The sequence below is a fragment of the Phalangium opilio genome, unplaced genomic scaffold (assembly GCF_054372755.1).
Source record: "Phalangium opilio isolate 3A_F unplaced genomic scaffold, DU_Popi_V2 ptg000061l_1, whole genome shotgun sequence".
Taxonomy (NCBI): domain Eukaryota; kingdom Metazoa; phylum Arthropoda; class Arachnida; order Opiliones; family Phalangiidae; genus Phalangium; species Phalangium opilio.
In genome coordinates this window covers 11,460,532-11,475,739 of record NW_028324178.1, presented here as the reverse complement: position 1 = coordinate 11,475,739, position 15,208 = coordinate 11,460,532, and the positions used below count along the sequence as shown (strand labels likewise).

The following is a 15,208-nucleotide window of genomic DNA, read 5'->3' as shown; positions in this document are numbered from 1 at the left end:
TCCAGTTATTTTCATAAAACACATCGTGTCAGAAGTGGGATTCGAACCCACGCCCTCAAACGAGGACCAGAATACACAGATTCACATCGTAAACGATGGAAGCTAAGCCCCTTGAGTCTGGCGCCTTAGACCGCTCGGCCATCCTGACGTAGTTTTATGTAATTTGGACGTTTTAAAATTACATCTCTTCCAGTTATATTCGAAAAACACATCGTGTCAGAAGTGGGATTCGAACCCACGCCCTCAAACGAGGACCAGAATCCACAGATTCACATCGTAAACGAAGGAAGCTAAGCCCCTTGAGTCTGGCGCCTTAGACCGCTCGGCCCTCCTGACGTAGTTTTATGTAATTTGGACGTTTTAAAATTACATCTCTTCCAGTTATTTTCATAAAACACATCGTGTCAGAAGTGGGATTCGAAAACACTCCCGCAAACTAGGACCAGAATACAGCGATTCACATCGTGAACCAATGAAACTAAGAACACTTGAGTCTGTCGCCTAAGACCGCTCGGCCATCCTGTTGTGGTTTTATGTAATTTGGACGTTTTAAAATTACATCTTTTCCAGTTATTTTCATAAAACACATCGTGTCAGAAGTGCGATACGAACCCACGCCCTCAAACGAGGACCAGAATACACAGATTCACATCGTGAACGAAGGAAGCTAAGCCCCTTGAGTCTGGCGCCTTAGACCGCTCGGCCATCCTGACGTGGTTTTATGTAATTTGGACGTTTTAAAATTACATCTCTTCCAGTTATTTTCAAAAAACACATCGTGTCAGAAGTGGGATTCGAACCCACGACCTAAAACGAGGACGAGAATACACAGATTCACATCGTGAACGAAGGAAGCTAAGCCCCTTGAGTCTGGCACCTTAGGCCGCTCGGCCATCCTGACGTGGTTTTATGTAATTTGGACGTTTTAAAATTACATCTCTTCCAGTTATTTTCATAAAACACATCGTGTCATAAGCGTGATTCGAACCCACGCCCTCAAACGAGGACCAGAATACACAGATTCACATCGTGAACGAAGGAAGCTAAGCCCCTTGAGTCTGGCGCCTTAGACCGCTCGGCCATCCTGACGTAGTTTTATGTAATTTGGACGTTTTAAAATTAGATCTCTTCCAGTTATTTTCAAAAAACACATCTTGTCAGAAGCGGGATTCGAACCCACGCCCTAAAACGAGGACGAGAATACACAGATTTACATCGTGAACGATGGAAGCTAAGCCCCTTGAGTCTGGCACCTTAGGCCGCTCGGCCATCCTGACGTGGTTTTATGTAATTTGGACGTTTTAAAATTACATCTCTTCCAGTTATATTCGAAAAACACATCGTGTCAGAAGTGGGATTCGAACCCACGCCCTCAAACGAGGACCAGAATACACAGATTCACATCGTGAACGAAGGAAGCTAAGCCCCTTTAGTCTGGCGCCTTAGACCGCTCGGCCATACTGACGTGGTTTTATGTAATTTGGACGTTTTAAAATTACATCTCTTCCAGTTATTTTCATAAAACACATCGTGTCAGAAGTGCGATACGAACCCACGCCCTCAAACGAGCACCGGAATACACAGATTCACATCGTGAACGAAGGAAGCTAAGCCCCTTGAGTCTGGCGCCTTAGACCGCTCGGCCATCCTGACGTAGTTTTATGGAATTTGGACGTTTTAAAATTACATCTCTTCCAGTTATTTTCCAAAAACACATCAAGTCAGAAGTGGGATTCGAACCCACGCCCTAAAACGAGGACGAGAATACACAGATTCACATCGTGAACGAAGGAAGCTAAGCCCCTTGAGTCTGGCGCCTTAGACCGCTCGGCCATCCTGACGTGGTTTTACGTAATTTGGACGTTTTAAAATTACATCTCTTCCAGTTATTTTCATAAAACGCATCGTGTCAGAAGTGGGATACGAACCCACGCCCTAAAACGAGGACGAGAATACACAGATTTACATCGTGAACGAAGGAAGCTAAGCCCCTTGAGTCTGGCACCTTAGGCCGCTCGGCCATCCTGACGTGGTTTTATGTAATTTGGACGTTTTAAAATTACATCTCTTCCAGTTATTTTCATAAAACACATCGTGTCATAAGCGTGATTCGAACCCACGCCCTCAAACGAGGACCAGAATACACAGATTCACATCGTGAACGAAGGAAGCTAAGCCCCTTGAGTCTGGCGCCTTAGACCGCTCGGCCATCCTGACGTAGTTTTATGTAATTTGGACGTTTTAAAATTAGATCTCTTCCAGTTATTTTCAAAAAACACATCTTGTCAGAAGCGGGATTCGAACCCACGCCCTAAAACGAGGACGAGAATACACAGATTCACATCGTGAACGAAGGAAGCTAAGCCCCTTTAGTCTGGCGCCTTAGACCGCTCGGCCATACTGACGTGGTTTTATGTAATTTGGACGTTTTAAAATTACATCTCTTCCAGTTATTTTCATAAAACACATCGTGTCAGAAGTGCGATACGAACCCACGCCCTCAAACGAGCACCGGAATACACAGATTCACATCGTGAACGAAGGAAGCTAAGCCCCTTGAGTCTGGCGCCTTAGACCGCTCGGCCATCCTGACGTAGTTTTATGGAATTTGGACGTTTTAAAATTACATCTCTTCCAGTTATTTTCCAAAAACACATCAAGTCAGAAGTGGGATTCGAACCCACGCCCTAAAACGAGGACGAGAATACACAGATTCACATCGTGAACGAAGGAAGCTAAGCCCCTTGAGTCTGGCGCCTTAGACCGCTCGGCCATAATGACGTGGTTTTATGTAACTTGGACGTTTTAAAATTACATCTCTTCTAGTTATTTTCATAAAACACATCGTGTCAGAAGTGGGATTCGAACCCACGCCCCCAAACGAGGACCAGAATACACAGATTCACATCGTGAACGAAGGAAGCTAAGCCCCTTGAGTCTGGCGCCTTAGACCGCTCGGCCATCCTGACGTAGTTTTATGTAATTTGGACGTTTTAAAATTACATCTCTTCCAGTTATTTTCAAAAAACACATCGTGTCAGAAGTGGGATTCGAAAACACTCCCGAAAACGAGGACCAGAATACACAGATTCACATCGTGAACGAAGGAAGCTAAGCCCCTTGAGTTTGGCGCCTTAGACCGCTCGGCCATAATGACGTGGTTTTATGTAATTTGGACGTTTTAAAATTATATCTCTTCTAGTTATTTTCATAAAACACATCGTGTCAGAAGTGGGATTCGAACCCACGCCCTCAAACGAGGACCAGAATACACAGATTCACATCGTGAACGAAGGAAGCTAAGCCCCTTGAGTCTGGCGCCTTAGACCGCTCGGCCATAATGACGTGGTTTTATGTAATTTGGACGTTTTAAAATTACATCTCTTCTAGTTATTTTCATAAAACACATCGTGTCAGAAGTGGGATTCGAACCCACGCCCTCAAACGAGGACCAGAATACACAGATTCACATCGTGAACGAAGGAAGCTAAGCCCCTTGAGACTGGCGCCTTAGACCGCTCGGCCATCCTGACGTAGTTTTATGTAATTTGGACGTTTTAAAATTACATCTCTTCCAGTTATTTTCAAAAAACACATCGTGTCAGAAGTGGGATTCGAAAACACTCCCGAAAACGAGGACCAGAATACAGCGATTCACTTCGTGAACGAAGGAAGCTAAGAACCCTTGAGTCTGTCGCCTAAGACCGCTCGGCCATACTGACGTGGTTTTATGTAATTTGGACGTTTTAAAATTACATCTCTTCCAGTTATTTTCATAAAACACATCGTGTCAGAAGTGCGATACGAACCCACGCCCTCAAACGAGCACCGGAATACACAGATTCACATCGTGAACGAAGGAAGCTAAGCCACTTGAGTCTGTCGCCTAAGACCGCTCGGCCATCCTGACGTGGTTTTATGTAAATTGGACGTTTTAAAATTACATCTCTTCCAGTTATTTTCAAAAAACACATCGTGTCAGAAGTGGGATTCGAACCCACGCCCTCAAACGAGGACCAGAATACACAGATTCACATCGTGAACGAAGGAAGCTAAGCCCCTTGAGTCTTGCGCCTTAGACCGCTCGGCCATCCTGACGTGGTTTTATGTAATTTGGACGTTTTAAAATTACATCTCTTCCAGTTATTTTCCAAAAACACATCGTGTCAGAAGTGGGATTCGAAAACACTCCCGCAAACTAGGACCAGAATACAGCGATTCACTTCGTGAACGAAGGAAGCTAAGAACCCTTGAGTCTGTCGCCTAAGACCGCTCGGCCATACTGACGTGGTTTTATGTAATTTGGACGTTTTAAAATTACATCTCTTCCAGTTATTTTCATAAAACACATCGTGTCAGAAGTGCGATACGAACCCACGCCCTCAAACGAGCACCGGAATACACAGATTCACATCGTGAACGAAGGAAGCTAAGCCACTTGAGTCTGTCGCCTAAGACCGCTCGGCCATCCTGACGTGGTTTTATGTAATTTGGACGTTTTAAAATTACATCTCTTCCAGTTATTTTCAAAAAACACATCGTGTCAGAAGTGGGATTCGAACCCACGCCCTCAAACGAGGACCAGAATACAGTGATTCACATCGTGAACGAAGGAAGCTAAGCCCCTTGAGTCTGGCACCTTAGGCCGCTCGGCCATCCTGACGTGGTTTTATGTAATTTGGACGTTTTAAAATTACATCTCTTCCAGTTATTTTCAAAAAACACATCGTGTCAGAAGTGGGATTCGAACCCACGACCTAAAACGAGGACGAGAATACACAGATTCACATCGTGAACGAAGGAAGCTAAGCCCCTTGAGTCTGTCGCCTTAGACCGCTCGGCCCTCCTGACGTGGTTTTACGTAATTTGGACGTTTTAAAATTACATCTCTTCCAGTTATTTTCATAAAACGCATCGTGTCAGAAGTGGGATACGAACCCACGCCCTAAAACGAGGACGAGAATACACAGATTTACATCGTGAACGAAGGAAGCTAAGCCCCTTGAGTCTGGCACCTTAGGCCGCTCGGCCATCCTGACGTGGTTTTATGTAATTTGGACGTTTTAAAATTACATCTCTTCCAGTTATTTTCATAGAACACATCGTGTCATAAGCGTGATTCGAACCCACGCCCTCAAACGAGGACCAGAATACACAGATTCACATCGTGAACGAAGGAAGCTAAGCCCCTTGAGTCTGGCGCCTTAGACCGCTCGGCCATCCTGACGTAGTTTTATGTAATTTGGACGTTTTAAAATTAGATCTCTTCCAGTTATTTTCAAAAAACACATCTTGTCAGAAGCGGGATTCGAACCCACGCCCTAAAACGAGGACGAGAATACACAGATTTACATCGTGAACGAAGGAAGCTAAGCCCCTTGAGTCTGGCACCTTAGGCCGCTCGGCCATCCTGACGTGGTTTTATGTAATTTGGACGTTTTAAAATTACATCTCTTCCAGTTATATTCGAAAAACACATCGTGTCAGAAGTGGGATTCGAACCCACGCCCTCAAACGAGGACCAGAATACACAGATTCACATCGTGAACGAAGGAAGCTAAGCCCCTTTAGTCTGGCGCCTTAGACCGCTCGGCCATACTGACGTGGTTTTATGTAATTTGGACGTTTTAAAATTACATCTCTTCCAGTTATTTTCATAAAACACATCGTGTCAGAAGTGCGATACGAACCCACGCCCTCAAACGAGCACCGGAATACACAGATTCACATCGTGAACGAAGGAAGCTAAGCCCCTTGAGTCTGGCGCCTTAGACCGCTCGGCCATCCTGACGTAGTTTTATGTAATTTGGACGTTTTAAAATTACATCTCTTCCAGTTATTTTCAAAAAACACATCGTGTCAGAAGTGGGATTCAAAAACACTCCCGAAAACGAGGACCAGAATACACAGATTCACATCGTGAACGAAGGAAGCTAAGCCCCTTGAGTCTGGCGCCTTAGACCGCTCGGCCATAATGACGTGGTTTTATGTAATTTGGACGTTTTAAAATTATATCTCTTCTAGTTATTTTCATAAAACACATCGTGTCAGAAGTGGGATTCGAACCCACGCCCTCAAACGAGGACCAGAATACACAGATTCACATCGTGAACGAAGGAAGCTAAGCCCCTTGAGTCTGGCGCCTTAGACCGCTCGGCCATAATGACGTGGTTTTATGTAATTTGGACGTTTTAAAATTACATCTCTTCTAGTTATTTTCATAAAACACATCGTGTCAGAAGTGGGATTCGAACCCACGCCCTCAAACGAGGACCAGAATACACAGATTCACATCGTGAACGAAGGAAGCTAAGCCCCTTGAGACTGGCGCCTTAGACCGCTCGGCCATCCTGACGTAGTTTTATGTAATTTGGACGTTTTAAAATTACATCTCTTCCAGTTATTTTCAAAAAACACATCGTGTCAGAAGTGGGATTCGAAAACACTCCCGAAAACGAGGACCAGAATACAGCGATTCACTTCGTGAACGAAGGAAGCTAAGAACCCTTGAGTCTGTCGCCTAAGACCGCTCGGCCATACTGACGTGGTTTTATGTAATTTGGACGTTTTAAAATTACATCTCTTCCAGTTATTTTCATAAAACACATCGTGTCAGAAGTGCGATACGAACCCACGCCCTCAAACGAGCACCGGAATACACAGATTCACATCGTGAACGAAGGAAGCTAAGCCACTTGAGTCTGTCGCCTAAGACCGCTCGGCCATCCTGACGTGGTTTTATGTAAATTGGACGTTTTAAAATTACATCTCTTCCAGTTATTTTCAAAAAACACATCGTGTCAGAAGTGGGATTCGAACCCACGCCCTCAAACGAGGACCAGAATACACAGATTCACATCGTGAACGAAGGAAGCTAAGCCCCTTGAGTCTTGCGCCTTAGACCGCTCGGCCATCCTGACGTGGTTTTATGTAATTTGGACGTTTTAAAATTACATCTCTTCCAGTTATTTTCAAAAAACACATCGTGTCAGAAGTGGGATTCGAACCCACGCCCTAAAACGAGGACGAGAATACACAGATTCACATCGTGAACGAAGAAAGCTAAGCCCCTTGAGTCTGTCGCCTTAGACAGCTCGGCCATCCTGTTGTGGTCTTTGGTAATTTTGACGTTTTAAAATTACATCTCTTCCAGTTATTTTCATAAAACACATCGTGTCATAAGTAGGATTCGAACCCACGCCCTCAAACGAGGACCAGAATACACAGATTCACATCGTAAACGAAGGAAACTAAGCCCCTTGAGTCTGGCGTTTAGACCGCTCGGCCCTCCTGACGTGGTTTTATGTAATTTGGACGTTTTAAAATTAAATCTCTTCCAGTTATTTTCATAAAACACATCGTGTCAGAAGTGCGATACGAACCCACGCCCTCAAACGAGCACCGGAATACACAGATTCACATCGTGAACGAAGGAAGCTAAGCCCCTTGAGTCTGGCGCCTTAGACCGCTCGGCCATCCTGACGTAGTTTTATGGAATTTGGACGTTTTAAAATTACATCTCTTCCAGTTATTTTCAAAAAACACATCGTGTCAGAAGTGGGATTCGAACCCACGCCCTAAAACGAGGACGAGAATACACAGATTCACATCGTGAACGAAGGAAGCTAAGCCCCTTGAGTCTGGCACCTTAGGCCGCTCGGCCATCCTGACGTGCTTTTATGTAATTTGGACGTTTTAAAATTACATCTCTTCCAGTTATATTCGAAAAACACATCGTGTCAGAAGTGCGATACGAACCCACGCCCTCAAACGAGCACCGGAATACACAGATTCACATCGTGAACGAAGGAAGCTAAGCCCCTTGAGTCTGGCGCCTTAGACCGCTCGGCCATCCTGACGTAGTTTTATGGAATTTGGACGTTTTAAAATTACATCTCTTCCAGTTATTTTCCAAAAACACATCAAGTCAGAAGTGGGATTCGAACCCACGCCCTAAAACGAGGACGAGAATACACAGATTCACATCGTGAACGAAGGAAGCTAAGCCCCTTGAGTCTGGCGCCTTAGACCGCTCGGCCATAATGACGTGGTTTTATGTAACTTGGACGTTTTAAAATTACATCTCTTCTAGTTATTTTCATAAAACACATCGTGTCAGAAGTGGGATTCGAACCCACGCCCCCAAACGAGGACCAGAATACACAGATTCACATCGTGAACGAAGGAAGCTAAGCCCCTTGAGTCTGGCGCCTTAGACCGCTCGGCCATCCTGACGTAGTTTTATGTAATTTGGACGTTTTAAAATTACATCTCTTCCAGTTATTTTCAAAAAACACATCGTGTCAGAAGTGGGATTCGAAAACACTCCCGAAAACGAGGACCAGAATACACAGATTCACATCGTGAACGAAGGAAGCTAAGCCCCTTGAGTCTGGCGCCTTAGACCGCTCGGCCATAATGACGTGGTTTTATGTAATTTGGACGTTTTAAAATTACATCTCTTCTAGTTATTTTCATAAAACACATCGTGTCAGAAGTGGGATTCGAACCCACGCCCTCAAACGAGGACCAGAATACACAGATTCACATCGTGAACGAAGGAAGCTAAGCCCCTTGAGTCTGGCGCCTTAGACCGCTCGGCCATAATGACGTGGTTTTATGTAATTTGGACGTTTTAAAATTACATCTCTTCTAGTTATTTTCATAAAACACATCGTGTCAGAAGTGGGATTCGAACCCACGCCCTCAAACGAGGACCAGAATACACAGATTCACATCGTGAACGAAGGAAGCTAAGCCCCTTGAGACTGGCGCCTTAGACCGCTCGGCCATCCTGACGTAGTTTTATGTAATTTGGACGTTTTAAAATTACATCTCTTCCAGTTATTTTCAAAAAACACATCGTGTCAGAAGTGGGATTCGAAAACACTCCCGAAAACGAGGACCAGAATACAGCGATTCACTTCGTGAACGAAGGAAGCTAAGAACCCTTGAGTCTGTCGCCTAAGACCGCTCGGCCATACTGACGTGGTTTTATGTAATTTGGACGTTTTAAAATTACATCTCTTCCAGTTATTTTCATAAAACACATCGTGTCAGAAGTGCGATACGAACCCACGCCCTCAAACGAGCACCGGAATACACAGATTCACATCGTGAACGAAGGAAGCTAAGCCACTTGAGTCTGTCGCCTAAGACCGCTCGGCCATCCTGACGTGGTTTTATGTAAATTGGACGTTTTAAAATTACATCTCTTCCAGTTATTTTCAAAAAACACATCGTGTCAGAAGTGGGATTCGAACCCACGCCCTCAAACGAGGACCAGAATACACAGATTCACATCGTGAACGAAGGAAGCTAAGCCCCTTGAGTCTTGCGCCTTAGACCGCTCGGCCATCCTGACGTGGTTTTATGTAATTTGGACGTTTTAAAATTACATCTCTTCCAGTTATTTTCAAAAAACACATCGTGTCAGAAGTGGGATTCGAACCCACGCCCTAAAACGAGGACGAGAATACACAGATTCACATCGTGAACGAAGAAAGCTAAGCCCCTTGAGTCTGTCGCCTTAGACAGCTCGGCCATCCTGTTGTGGTCTTTGGTAATTTTGACGTTTTAAAATTACATCTCTTCCAGTTATTTTCATAAAACACATCGTGTCATAAGTAGGATTCGAACCCACGCCCTCAAACGAGGACCAGAATACACAGATTCACATCGTAAACGAAGGAAACTAAGCCCCTTGAGTCTGGCGTTTAGACCGCTCGGCCCTCCTGACGTGGTTTTATGTAATTTGGACGTTTTAAAATTACATCTCTTCCAGTTATTTTCATAAAACACATCGTGTCAGAAGTGCGATACGAACCCACGCCCTCAAACGAGGACCAGAATACACAGATTCACATCGTGAACGAAGGAAGCTAAGCCCCTTGAGTCTGGCGCCTTAGACCGCACGGCCATCCTGACGTAGTTTTATGGAATTTGGACGTTTTAAAATTACATCTCTTCCAGTTATTTTCAAAAAACACATCGTGTCAGAAGTGGGATTCGAACCCACGCCCTAAAACGAGGACGAGAATACACAGATTCACATCGTGAACGAAGGAAGCTAAGCCCCTTGAGTCTGGCACCTTAGGCCGCTCGGCCATCCTGACGTGCTTTTATGTAATTTGGACGTTTTAAAATTACATCTCTTCCAGTTATATTCGAAAAACACATCGTGTCAGAAGTGGGATTCGAACCCACGCCCTCAAACGAGGACCAGAATACACAGATTCACATCGTGAACGAAGGAAGCTAAGCCCCGTGAGTCTGGCGCCTTAGACCGCTCGGCCATCCTGTTGTGGTCTTTGGTAATTTTGACGTTTTAAAATTACATCTCTTCCAGTTATTTTCATAAAACACATCGTGTCATAAGTGGGATTCGAACCCACGCCCTCAAACGATTACCAGAATACACAGATTCACATCGTAAACGAAGAAAACTAAGCCCCTTGAGTCTGGCGTTTAGACCGCTCGGCCCGCCTGACGTGGTTTTATGTAATTTGGACGTTTTAAAATTACATCTCTTCCAGTTATTTTCATAAAACACATCGTGTCAGAAGTGGGATACGAACCCACGCCCTCAAACGAGGACCAGAATACACAGATTCACATCGTGAACGAAGGAAGCTAAGCCCCTTGAGTCTGGCGCCTTAGACCGCACGGCCATCCTGACGTAGTTTTATGTAATTTGGACGTTTTAAAATTACATCTCTTCCAGTTATTTTCATAAAACACATCGTGTCATAAGTAGGATTCGAACCCACGCCCTCAAACGAGGACCAGAATACACAGATTCACATCGTAAACGAAGGAAACTAAGCCCCTTGAGTCTGGCGTTTAGACCGCTCGGCCCTCCTGACGTGGTTTTATGTAATTTGGACGTTTTAAAATTACATCTCTTCCAGTTATTTTCATAAAACACATCGTGTCAGAAGTGCGATACGAACCCACGCCCTCAAACGAGCACCGGAATACACAGATTCACATCGTGAACGAAGGAAGCTAAGCCCCTTGACTCTGGCGCCTTAGACCGCTCGGCCATCCTGACGTAGTTTTATGGAATTTGGACGTTTTAAAATTACATCTCTTCCAGTTATTTTCAAAAAACACATCGTGTCAGAAGTGGGATTCGAACCCACGCCCTAAAACGAGGACGAGAATACACAGATTCACATCGTGAACGAAGGAAGCTAAGCCCCTTGAGTCTGGCACCTTAGGCCGCTCGGCCATCCTGACGTGGTTTTATGTAATTTGGACGTTTTAAAATTACATCTCTTCCAGTTATATTCGAAAAACACATCGTGTCAGAAGTGGGATTCGAACCCACGCCCTCAAACGAGGACCAGAATACACAGATTCACATCGTGAACGAAGGAAGCTAAGCCCCTTGAGTCTGGCGCCTTAGACCGCTCGGCCATCCTGTTGTGGTCTTTGGTAATTTTGACGTTTTAAAATTACATCTCTTCCAGTTATTTTCATAAAACACATCGTGTCATGAGTGGGATTCGAACCCACGCCCTCAAACGATTACCAGAATACACAGATTCACATCGTAAACGAAGGAAACTAAGCCCCTTGAGTCTGGCGTTTAGACCGCTCGGCCCTCCTGACGTGGTTTTATGTAATTTGGACGTTTTAAAATTACATCTCTTCCAGTTATTTTCATAAAACACATCGTGTCAGAAGTGGGATACGAACCCACGCCCTCAAACGAGGACCAGAATACACAGATTCACATCGTGAACGAAGGAAGCTAAGCCCCTTGAGTCTGGCGCCTTAGACCGCTCGGCCATCCTGACGTAGTTTTATGTAATTTGGACGTTTTAATATTACATCTCTTCCAGTTATTTTCAAAAAACACATCGTGTCAGAAGTGGGATTCGAACCCACGCCCTAAAACGAGGACGAGAATACACAGATTCACATCGTGAACGAAGGAAGCTAAGCCCCTTGAGTCTGGCGCCTTAGACCGCACGGCCATCCTGACGTAGTTTTATGTAATTTGGACGTTTTAAAATTACATCTCTTCCAGTTATTTTCATAAAACACATCGTGTCATAAGTAGGATTCGAACCCACGCCCTCAAACGAGGACCAGAATACACAGATTCACATCGTAAACGAAGGAAACTAAGCCCCTTGAGTCTGGCGTTTAGACCGCTCGGCCCTCCTGACGTGGTTTTATGTAATTTGGACGTTTTAAAATTACATCTCTTCCAGTTATTTTCATAAAACACATCGTGTCAGAAGTGCGATACGAACCCACGCCCTCAAACGAGCACCGGAATACACAGATTCACATCGTGAACGAAGGAAGCTAAGCCCCTTGAGTCTGGCGCCTTAGACCGCTCGGCCATCCTGACGTAGTTTTATGGAATTTGGACGTTTTAAAATTACATCTCTTCCAGTTATTTTCAAAAAACACATCGTGTCAGAAGTGGGATTCGAACCCACGCCCTAAAACGAGGACGAGAATACACAGATTCACATCGTGAACGAAGGAAGCTAAGCCCCTTGAGTCTGGCACCTTAGGCCGCTCGGCCATCCTGACGTGCTTTTATGTAATTTGGACGTTTTAAAATTACATCTCTTCCAGTTATATTCGAAAAACACATCGTGTCAGAAGTGGGATTCGAACCCACGCCCTCAAACGAGGACCAGAATACACAGATTCACATCGTGAACGAAGGAAGCTAAGCCCCTTGACTCTGGCGCCTTAGACCGCTCGGCCATCCTGACGTAGTTTTATGGAATTTGGACGTTTTAAAATTACATCTCTTCCAGTTATTTTCAAAAAACACATCGTGTCAGAAGTGGGATTCGAACCCACGCCCTAAAACGAGGACGAGAATACACAGATTCACATCGTGAACGAAGGAAGCTAAGCCCCTTGAGTCTGGCACCTTAGGCCGCTCGGCCATCCTGACGTGGTTTTATGTAATTTGGACGTTTTAAAATTACATCTCTTCCAGTTATATTCGAAAAACACATCGTGTCAGAAGTGGGATTCGAACCCACGCCCTCAAACGAGGACCAGAATACACAGATTCACATCGTGAACGAAGGAAGCTAAGCCCCTTGAGTCTGGCGCCTTAGACCGCTCGGCCATCCTGTTGTGGTCTTTGGTAATTTTGACGTTTTAAAATTACATCTCTTCCAGTTATTTTCATAAAACACATCGTGTCATGAGTGGGATTCGAACCCACGCCCTCAAACGATTACCAGAATACACAGATTCACATCGTAAACGAAGGAAACTAAGCCCCTTGAGTCTGGCGTTTAGACCGCTCGGCCCTCCTGACGTGGTTTTATGTAATTTGGACGTTTTAAAATTACATCTCTTCCAGTTATTTTCATAAAACACATCGTGTCAGAAGTGGGATACGAACCCACGCCCTCAAACGAGGACCAGAATACACAGATTCACATCGTGAACGAAGGAAGCTAAGCCCCTTGAGTCTGGCGCCTTAGACCGCTCGGCCATCCTGACGTAGTTTTATGTAATTTGGACGTTTTAATATTACATCTCTTCCAGTTATTATCAAAAAACACATCGTGTCAGAAGTGGGATTCGAACCCACGCCCTAAAACGAGGACGAGAATACACAGATTCACATCGTGAACGAAGGAAGCTAAGCCCCTTGAGTCTGGCGCCTTAGACCGCACGGCCATCCTGACGTAGTTTTATGTAATTTGGACGTTTTAAAATTACATCTCTTCCAGTTATTTTCATAAAACACATCGTGTCATAAGTAGGATTCGAACCCACGCCCTCAAACGAGGACCAGAATACACAGATTCACATCGTAAACGAAGGAAACTAAGCCCCTTGAGTCTGGCGTTTAGACCGCTCGGCCCTCCTGACGTGGTTTTATGTAATTTGGACGTTTTAAAATTACATCTCTTCCAGTTATTTTCATAAAACACATCGTGTCAGAAGTGCGATACGAACCCACGCCCTCAAACGAGCACCGGAATACACAGATTCACATCGTGAACGAAGGAAGCTAAGCCCCTTGAGTCTGGCGCCTTAGACCGCTCGGCCATCCTGACGTAGTTTTATGGAATTTGGACGTTTTAAAATTACATCTCTTCCAGTTATTTTCAAAAAACACATCGTGTCAGAAGTGGGATTCGAAAACACTCCCGAAAACGAGGACCAGAATACACAGATTCACATCGTGAACGAAGGAAGCTAAGCCCCTTGAGTCTGGCGCCTTAGACCGCTCGGCCATAATGACGTGGTTTTATATAATTTGGACGTTTTAAAATTACATCTCTTCTAGTTATTTTCATAAAACACATCGTGTCAGAAGTGGGATTCGAACCCACGCCCTAAAACGAGGACGAGAATACACAGATTCACATCGTGAACGAAGGAAGCTAAGCCCCTTGAGTCTGGCACCTTAGGCCGCTCGGCCATCCTGACGTGCTTTTATGTAATTTGGACGTTTTAAAATTACATCTCTTCCAGTTATATTCGAAAAACACATCGTGTCAGAAGTGGGATTCGAACCCACGCCCTCAAACGAGGACCAGAATACACAGATTCACATCGTGAACGAAGGAAGCTAAGCCCCTTGAGTCTGGCGCCTTAGACCGCTCGGCCATCCTGTTGTGGTCTTTGGTAATTTTGACGTTTTAAAATTACATCTCTTCCAGTTATTTTCATAAAACACATCGTGTCATGAGTGGGATTCGAACCCACGCCCTAAAACGAGGACGAGAATACACAGATTCACATCGTGAACGAAGGAAGCTAAGCCCCTTGAGTCCGGCGCCTTAGACCGTTCGGCCATAATGACGTGGTTTTATGTAATTTGGACGTTTTAAAATTACATCTCTTCTAGTTATTTTCATAAAACACATCGTGTCAGAAGTGGGATTCGAACCCACGCCCTCAAACGAGGACCAGAATACACAGATTCACATCGTGAACGAAGGAAGCTAAGCCCCTTGAGTCTGGCGCCTTAGACCGCTCGGCCATCCTGACGTAGTTTTATGTAATTTGGACGTTTTAAAATTACATCTCTTCCAGTTATTTTCAAAAAACACATCGTGTCAGAAGTGGGATTCGAAAACACTCCCGAAAACGAGGACCAGAATACACAGATTCACATCGTGAACGAAGGAAGCTAAGCCCCTTGAGTCTGGCGCCTTAGACCGCTCGGCCATAATGACGTGGTTTTATATAATTTGGACGT

The 15,208-nt window shown here is 44.7% G+C and overlaps 11 non-coding genes across 11 annotated transcripts; all 11 read right to left on the bottom strand.

The window, feature by feature from the left end:
* Positions 1-26: 26 nt before the first annotated feature.
* Positions 27-148, bottom strand: TRNAL-CAA (transfer RNA leucine (anticodon CAA)). The gene is made up of 2 exons: positions 111-148; positions 27-72 (listed from the first exon to the last, which is right to left on the bottom strand). It is a non-coding gene; the product is annotated as a tRNA-Leu (tRNA).
* A 1,195-nt stretch (positions 149-1,343) lies between these two features.
* Positions 1,344-1,465, bottom strand: TRNAF-AAA (transfer RNA phenylalanine (anticodon AAA)). The gene is made up of 2 exons: positions 1,428-1,465; positions 1,344-1,389 (listed from the first exon to the last, which is right to left on the bottom strand). It is a non-coding gene; the product is annotated as a tRNA-Phe (tRNA).
* A 1,382-nt stretch (positions 1,466-2,847) lies between these two features.
* Positions 2,848-2,969, bottom strand: TRNAL-CAA (transfer RNA leucine (anticodon CAA)). Its single transcript has 2 exons — positions 2,932-2,969; positions 2,848-2,893 (listed from the first exon to the last, which is right to left on the bottom strand). It is a non-coding gene; the product is annotated as a tRNA-Leu (tRNA).
* A 442-nt stretch (positions 2,970-3,411) lies between these two features.
* On the bottom strand, positions 3,412-3,533 carry TRNAL-CAA (transfer RNA leucine (anticodon CAA)). Its single transcript has 2 exons — positions 3,496-3,533; positions 3,412-3,457 (listed from the first exon to the last, which is right to left on the bottom strand). It is a non-coding gene; the product is annotated as a tRNA-Leu (tRNA).
* A 1,008-nt stretch (positions 3,534-4,541) lies between these two features.
* TRNAL-CAA (transfer RNA leucine (anticodon CAA)) lies at positions 4,542-4,663 on the bottom strand. Its single transcript has 2 exons — positions 4,626-4,663; positions 4,542-4,587 (listed from the first exon to the last, which is right to left on the bottom strand). It is a non-coding gene; the product is annotated as a tRNA-Leu (tRNA).
* Positions 4,664-5,481: 818 nt separating this feature from the next.
* Positions 5,482-5,603, bottom strand: TRNAF-AAA (transfer RNA phenylalanine (anticodon AAA)). The gene is made up of 2 exons: positions 5,566-5,603; positions 5,482-5,527 (listed from the first exon to the last, which is right to left on the bottom strand). It is a non-coding gene; the product is annotated as a tRNA-Phe (tRNA).
* Positions 5,604-6,233: 630 nt separating this feature from the next.
* On the bottom strand, positions 6,234-6,355 carry TRNAL-CAA (transfer RNA leucine (anticodon CAA)). Its single transcript has 2 exons — positions 6,318-6,355; positions 6,234-6,279 (listed from the first exon to the last, which is right to left on the bottom strand). It is a non-coding gene; the product is annotated as a tRNA-Leu (tRNA).
* A 1,758-nt stretch (positions 6,356-8,113) lies between these two features.
* On the bottom strand, positions 8,114-8,235 carry TRNAL-CAA (transfer RNA leucine (anticodon CAA)). Its single transcript has 2 exons — positions 8,198-8,235; positions 8,114-8,159 (listed from the first exon to the last, which is right to left on the bottom strand). It is a non-coding gene; the product is annotated as a tRNA-Leu (tRNA).
* Positions 8,236-8,677: 442 nt separating this feature from the next.
* Positions 8,678-8,799, bottom strand: TRNAL-CAA (transfer RNA leucine (anticodon CAA)). Its single transcript has 2 exons — positions 8,762-8,799; positions 8,678-8,723 (listed from the first exon to the last, which is right to left on the bottom strand). It is a non-coding gene; the product is annotated as a tRNA-Leu (tRNA).
* A 1,382-nt stretch (positions 8,800-10,181) lies between these two features.
* TRNAV-CAC (transfer RNA valine (anticodon CAC)) lies at positions 10,182-10,303 on the bottom strand. Its single transcript has 2 exons — positions 10,266-10,303; positions 10,182-10,227 (listed from the first exon to the last, which is right to left on the bottom strand). It is a non-coding gene; the product is annotated as a tRNA-Val (tRNA).
* Positions 10,304-14,875: 4,572 nt separating this feature from the next.
* On the bottom strand, positions 14,876-14,997 carry TRNAL-CAA (transfer RNA leucine (anticodon CAA)). The gene is made up of 2 exons: positions 14,960-14,997; positions 14,876-14,921 (listed from the first exon to the last, which is right to left on the bottom strand). It is a non-coding gene; the product is annotated as a tRNA-Leu (tRNA).
* Between the last annotated feature and the right edge of the window lie 211 nt (positions 14,998-15,208).